Below are 7,662 nucleotides of genomic sequence, written 5' to 3'. Positions count from 1 at the left end.
ATTACAAGTTGATGAAACTACATTTCAATAAAGTTTGATTTACGAAACTTCATGCTTTTTTGAACTCCCTAATGTTAGATGGTGTTTTTGAGGTGATCCTGAAAATCTCTGATAGTTGTGTCTTTTGTTGTGGTTGTTTGTGTGACTGAATTACCATTGAGTCAACTGCTACTGGAAATCTTTCAGGTTTGGCTTTTAGAAGACCTTGACTGGTCGGGCACGGTGGCTCACGCCTGTAATCCCAGCACTTTGGGAGGCGGAGGCGGGTGGATCACAAGGTCACAAGATCGAGACCATCCTGGCTAACATGGTGAAACCCCATCTCTACTAAAAATACACAAAAAAAAAAAAAAAAAAAAAAAAACTAGCTGGCGTGGTGGCAGGCGCCTGTAGTCCCAGCTACTCGGGAGGCTGAGGCAGGAGAATGGCATGAATCTGGGAGGCAGAGTGTGCAGTGAGCCGAGATCGTGCCACTGCACTCCGGCCTGGTAGAGCAAGAGACAGTCTCAAAAAAAAAAAAAAAAAAAAAAAGACCTTGACCTACTCTTGCCTGTTTTGACTCTCTGGTTTATTGTGGAAAGAGAGATGATGTAGGCTCATGTCTCCGGCAGATCAATCACCTTTTGCCATCAAGGATTTGGCATCACAGTTTCCAAGAATTATGTGTGCAAGTTGACATGGTACTTTAGCTAATCTGGGTGTCAAAACAGAATGCCATAGACTAGGTGGCATAGGAAATTGATTTCTCACAGTTCTGGAGATGGTAAAATCCAAGGTCAAATGGTCAGGAGATTCCATGTCTGCAGAGGGCTGGCTTCCTGGTTCATAGACAGCCATCTTTTATGGTGTCCTTACATGACAGAAGGGATGAGGGAGCTCTCTGCAGTCCCTTTGATAGGGGCACCAATTCCATTCATGAGGTCCCCGCCTTCATGAACTCAATCACCTCCCAAGGCCCCACCTCCAAATACCATCACATGGAATTAGAATTCGACACATGAATTTGAAGAGGACAGTAACATTTGCTTTACAGAATCAGGTCTCCCCGAGCCATATGCACTCACAGGAAATCTATAATCATCTGTTAAGTATTTGCTGGTCCCTTCTGGGTTTAGGGAATTTTTTTTCTTTAAGAAAAATGATCTTTCATGTGATCCATGGTTTATTCACAGAAAACCACTGTGAGTTCACACACTTGCTAAAAAGAAGGGCAATGGTGACACAAAAATGAGAGTGACCCCTCCCTCTCTCCCCCCCCCCTTTTTAACCAACTCATTGGGCTGAGATGTTGTAGGGGCCCTTGGCTGGGCAGTAGGACTTAAGTAGCCACAAACGGCAAATACAACTTCTTGGTCAGTTTGGAGTAGAAAAGGTGACAGTTTATCAACAAAAGAAAAAGTAAAGCAGATGGAGAAGTTCTTAGTTCACATGCTAGCTATACCACCCCTTCCCTATCAAACCCCACCCCAAACTCAGGAACTAAGACATAAAATAGTAAACACCAAGGCACTGGTAACCAACTGTCTCTTCTGAATGCCCTTGCTATCTCCTACAACAATTCCAGGCTGAGCATAGGGGTCAGGAAGGTGGCAGGAACACGATGATTCCCTGTGGAGGTCAGCCAGGGCTAAGACAGGGCTGCTCACTAGGGGTAGAAATTAGGAAGGGAGAGGCTAAGTGCAGACCAGCCCTAGCCTCCAAGTCAGCAAGCAATGAGACTGTGACAAAAGCAGGCAGAGGAAATTTGAGGTATAAAGGCAGGGGAAGGGACGGGAGCAGTGGCTCAGGCCTGTAATCCCGGCACTTTGGAAAGCTGAGGTGGGTGGATCACAAGGTCAGGAGATGGAGACCATACTGGCTAACAGAGTGAAACCCCGTCTCTACTAAAAATACAAAAAATTATCTGGGCGTGGTGGCGGTCGCCTGTAGTCCCAGCTACTCTGGAGCCTGAGGCAGGAGAATGGCGTAAACCCGGGTGGCAGAGCTTGCAGTGAGCTGAGATTGTGCCACTGCACTCCAGCCTGGGCGACAGAGTGAGACTGTATCTCAAAAAAAAAAAAAAAAAGAAAGAAAGAAAAGAAAGGCAGGGGAAGAAAGCAAGTACAGGGCGAGAAGAGAACTGTGCAGCGAAAGCAGCCAATCTGATTGCAGAGGAAGACTGGTCCTTAGAAGCTTGTTTGGTGAGAGAGAATGAATAGAGGAGGCACAGAGATGGGGAACAAACATTTAGCTGGTGAGAGAGATTTAACACGAATGGGAAGAGAAATCTCGCAAAAAGGACACATTCATGCAGATCCTCAAAGATGAACACGCAGTCATCCCTACATGTAGAAATACGCTCAGTTATACATATAAAAAAACAGATGCATGGAGAGCAAGCATACACACAGACACATATTTCTACACATGCACTCATGTGTGCCCAGGTACACACACACTAAACATGCAAAACAGAGCGTTTACACATATATATGCATCCTCATATGTATGCAAATGTTACATCCTCACACAGAGACCCACAGTCCAGTGTGCACATATCCACACAGGTATGCAGCCATAGAACAGACACACATACAAATAAACATATAATGTATACATACAGACAGGCATGCGCAGATTTATCTATGTGCATAGGCACGTGTACTCAGTCATACAGATACACACACTCTCTAACACAAAGGTGATCAATGTAGATGAATATTGTCATCTTTTCCCTGCACTTGTTTCAAAGCTGCTCAGCAGACTCCTGGCGAGGCTGTGTGAGGCAGGGGCAGGAGCTTCAGAGTCCTCACAGCTTTGTGAGGCAAAAGTCTAAGTCCAGTCCTGGCCTCTGCCGTTCACCCACCACTGTCCTATTAATGCCCTGTCTGCAGGCGAGAGATTTTGCATAGGCTGGTCTTGGGATTTTTTTTAACTGGCTGTTTTTCTCCTTGGCACCCCCACTATCCCACTGGGAAGGGCATACACTCTGCAAGGGAAACCTGAGAAATGGTTGTGAGTCTCCTCAGACAATAAGCATATCCTCCACCCACAGCTACCTCAAGTGCCCTTCAAATCAGAACCAGGATTATAAATACTTATGACTTTAAAGTAGTTAGAAACACATATACTATAGTATTTACAATACCACAAATGCATCTGCTTCTCTGGTTCAGCAGTCTCTGAGATGGAACAGTGTTCTGTGTTTGCCAAGGGAGAGAGGGCCAATGCCCAGGACACGCAGGACGTAGTAGGGGCAGAAGGTGGCGTATCGTGGGGTTTCTGGTCGATCTGCAGGGCCCAGCTTCTCCATGAACAGTGGGCTGTAGTGAGAAGCTTGCCAAGACACGCATATTGACTGGAGTTGGACTCTCCCCATCCTTAGCCCTGTGGTCATTTGGTCTCAGCCACAGGTGCTCAGAGTCTTCTCAGGGTGGACAAATGTTTCAGTGTTTTTGGCCTGACTTGATACTACCTTGGGACTCAGGCTGCTGGGCCGGTGAGCTACCTGCTTTCTCAGCCAAAGGGCTCTCAAATCAGCAGCATCAGCTTTTTCTTGCCTTTGTAGATCTGTTTGAGATTGTCGATGAACTGAGCAAATTGCAGGTAGCCATCCTGGGGCAGCAGGAAGGTCTCCCGAGCCTTGCTTAGAAACCCAATGAACTGTCCATTCCGGCAATGGCCGATGTGTGCTAGGTGCAGTGTGGGGTGTTGATGTAAGCATTGATGGTGGCATCAGCAACTGGCGCAACGGGGCTCTGTCAGTGGAGATGAGCTTTCCAGAGCTGCGGCGGCCTGGGATGCCGACCAGGCCAAGTGCAGTCACCACGCAACCTCGCACACAGGATGTCTGAAAGCACCATGGCAATGTGCACACTCTTCACCACCAGGGGGATGAGAACTGCCAGCTCATTCTTGCCCAGAGAGTGGCTGAGGGCACAAACTCAGAGCACGTCATTGATGGCTGGTTGGGCATTGATTGGTTATGAGCCAGGTTAAGATGGCTCATGGCCAATGAGGCCAGCTTGAATGCACGGAGCTGCAGCCACGGAGCTGCACGTAGCAGGCAATGGGGAACAGCTGGGAATGGGCCGTGCCACCGGCAGCAGCCTCAGTGGCAATCTGGCAGGCGGCCTCAAAGGCAATGTGGTCTTTCTCAGAGTGTAAGGGCTGACAGGGCACAGCTCTGTGGATGCTTCACAGCACACTGCAGGGCCAATGTGCAAGCACAGCTAGCCAGTTCCTCCCGCTGTGGATAATCAAGACTGAGGTGCAGGATAGTGGTGTGGGATACGGCTGTGGCAGCTACAATACTAGTAGCCTCAGTAGGGGTGAAGAGTGTGTCCCAGCTCTGCAAGATGCTCACTGGGGCCCACACACCCAGGGAGAGCCTGAGCTCAGCCGTGGCCATCTGGGTCCTGATTCAGGTCTGCCCAGATTACTGTGTGGGGTTTGAACTTGGCCAGCAGAGATGAGTGCTCCTTCTTCCTCAGCAACCTTGAGATGATCTGAGGCAAACCAGGGCAAGAGAAGCATCCCAGATGGCCAGACCCTGCTTGGGATCTCTTCCTATCCCTTCCTTCCCCAGGCCAGAGGGTTGAAGGTTTCTGCAGGTGCTCTTAGCCCCTCACAAGGATGGAGGAGTGGAGCCTGGGGTTTGCTGGCCCCGAGGCCAGGGTGGCGGATCTGCCAGGGGTTCTAGCTGAAGTGGGGCCTCTCAGGGTAGAGTCTTGTGCTGGGGTTTTGGGCTTTAGAAAGGGTCCTGATCCTCCAAGGTGTCTGGGATTTCTGGCAGGCATGGACAGGGACAGGGACCGCACATGCCACCATGCCCAGCTAATTTTTGTATTTTTACTAAAGATGGCCAAATTAGGCCAGACTGATCTCAACCTCAAGCAATCCTCCCACCTCAGCCTCCCAACTAGCTGAGATTACAAGCATGCACCACCTCGCCCGGTTAATTTTTGTATTTTCTCCCGGCTAATTTTTGTATTCTTGGTAGAGTCAGGGTTTCACCATGTTGGCCAGGCTAGTCTCGAACTCCTGGCCTCAAGAGATCTGCTCAACTCCACCTCCAAAAGTGCTGGGATTATAGGCATGAGCCACCACGCCGGGCCCCTGCTTTACTTCTGCATAAGAACTGACAACCCCTTTGCTCCCTTCCACTTCCTCCTCTTGTTTCTTCCCCTGCCTGTCTTCTCCTTCTTCTTTCCTTCTCTGCACTGGCCCACCTTCCCCTCTGCCCGTTCTCCATCCCTAAGTTAGAAGGCAGTAGTCAGGGCTAGGTCCTGTCTGATGAAAGTAAAGCTGGCTCCAAGGGGCAAAGTACAGAGTTTTTAATGCATTTTTTACTTCTTCTTCCTTTCAATTCTTCTTTTCTCCTCTCCTAAGCACACAGAAGCAATCTCTAGAACATCCCTTCCCTGAGCAAAGCCATGGCTTTCTTTTTCTTGTCCTCCTCCTGTTCCTGCTTTAAAAAGGAAAGTGTCTATATCCACTTATGTGAACAAGGGGCTTCCTTGTGGCTGTTCTTCAGAGGATTCATTCTATATGTTCTTTCTGATTTCCAGTCTCTCCATTCTAGGACGAATTTCCTTTATTCCAACACCCTTTGTCCGAGATCCAGGATACCCCCACTCATTCTCAAACATGCACTTCAAAAATCTTTCCGGCACTCCCTTTGTCCCCAGTCAATCATGGTATCCAGTGGCTTGACATGATGCTTCTGTTATCCATGTAATCTAGGGCAGAGAGGCTGAGAACGACTGATGTCCCTTTAAATACAGGACACTGCACAGTCTCTAGAGGCTGGAGTCTCTTAGCCCATCATAGAGAACCTTTAATTTTCTTTGTAAAGAAAGATTACAGATTATAGAACTATTCATCCAAATGATTTCCAAATAGCACATAGAGGGGTTTCATGGACAGTAGCCTTGATTCAGATAAACCTGTATCTCTGCAACCTTCACCCAAGTGGTATTGGGTGAAGATGAGGCTACGCCCCAGGGCCATTTTTTCACAGTGGAGTTGCTACTTGGCTATGGCTTAAAGGATGACCAAGAATTCCTCAAGCGTAAAAGGAAGGTAAGGGCACTGAGAAGGGGGTGTGTGAGAGAGGAAGGGATAAAAGTTGAGACTGGATTAATCACGACCCTCTTCACCTAGCTGAATTTGGACTTTGGACTTTTAGCTGAGTTTGGAGTTCCGCATCTCACAGAAGACTAGTCCATGAAGATGCTAATCAATGCTCCAAGAACAAAGAGCTCACTTGTTTAGTGAGTTAAGGAATTTGAATCCCGAATCCCCTTTTCAAATAGTCATAATTGATTTTAGAAAATTGAAGCCTTGGTTGGGTGCTGTGGCTCACACCTGTAATCCCAGCACTTTGCGAGGCCGAGGTGGGCAGATCACAAGGTCAGGAGTTCAAGACCAGCCTGGCCAACATAGTGTAACCCCATCTCTACTAAGAATACAAAAAAGTTAACTGGGCACAGTGGCACATGCCTGTAATTCCAGCTACTCGGGAGGCTGATACAGGAGAATTTTTTGAACCGGGACCCAGGAGGTGGAGGTTGCAGTGAGCCAAGATCATGCTACTGCATTCCAACCTGGCTACAGAGCAAGACTTCATCTCAAAAAAGAAAAAAGAAAGAAAAAAAGAAAGAAAATTGAAGGCCTGAGAAGTCCTGCAATGGAAAGGAAACCTGTTTAATCTTCTATAAAGGTTAATCAGTGTTTTTTGCAAGGAAATGATTTCCCTTCTCTCCCATTCTCCCATAACAACTATTAACATCTCCAGGAACAATTTCCCTTGGAGTTTAGCATTGGAGTTTGGAATATTTGCTATGGGGAGCTATGTTAGGGTTTTTATATTGTTTTATATTGTTTTGTTTTTTAATTAGGGAAGACACATCATCTTGTTTTTCACTTTGGAAATGGTATATGGAGGGAGGGGAGATGAGAGTTAAGAAAAATAATTGTAGCTGTTCCCATAAGAGATCATGATATCTAAAGCGATCTTCCTAAAGAGTGAGGCTGACTAGTTCCTTGCTTAAAACCCTACTGACATTCCCTCTGCTGACATTCCCTCTGCTGAACCTTGCTTCTTTTTAAAATTTTTAGTTTTTGTTAAAGTAAGATTTATATACAGTGAAATGCATAGATCTTAATTACACAGTTGGACTAATAATACATGCTGAATTGAAGATGACTATAAGACATTCAGGTGGAGGTATTGTGAAGATGGCCAGCAGTGTGTATCAAAGCACAGAGTCTGGTGCTAGAGACCGAGCTCTGGGGTCCTTGTGGGAAGTGGTACTGGGTGCAGATGAGACTACCCCCTGGGGTGAGAAGCCAGGGCCAGTCAGCCATTGTGAATTGGAGTCACCTTGGGGTACTGGGATATCTGGAGTCTCTCACTAATTACTAGGATGTTTTCATCTTCCTTTGGCTGTTTTCTGCTTTTGTTTTGGCTGGGCTGGGCTTCCCTTTTGTTTATGGGCTGTGGAAGGATTAGAAACTATACTGGAGAGTGGAAGGGATGCAGAATGGGATGGCCACAGTTAATTGGGAACATGTGTAGAGGACCCAATCTTTGATCCACATGACTACGCTTTTGAAAACAGTGTTTCTTCATCCATTCACAGGGAGTCAGTCCATCACTTCCTGAGTGGGCGATGGGGC

The sequence above is a fragment of the Piliocolobus tephrosceles genome, chromosome 16 (assembly GCF_002776525.5).
Source record: "Piliocolobus tephrosceles isolate RC106 chromosome 16, ASM277652v3, whole genome shotgun sequence".
NCBI classification, from domain to species: Eukaryota; Metazoa; Chordata; class Mammalia; order Primates; family Cercopithecidae; genus Piliocolobus; species Piliocolobus tephrosceles.
Note: the sequence above shows the minus strand (reverse complement) of the source record.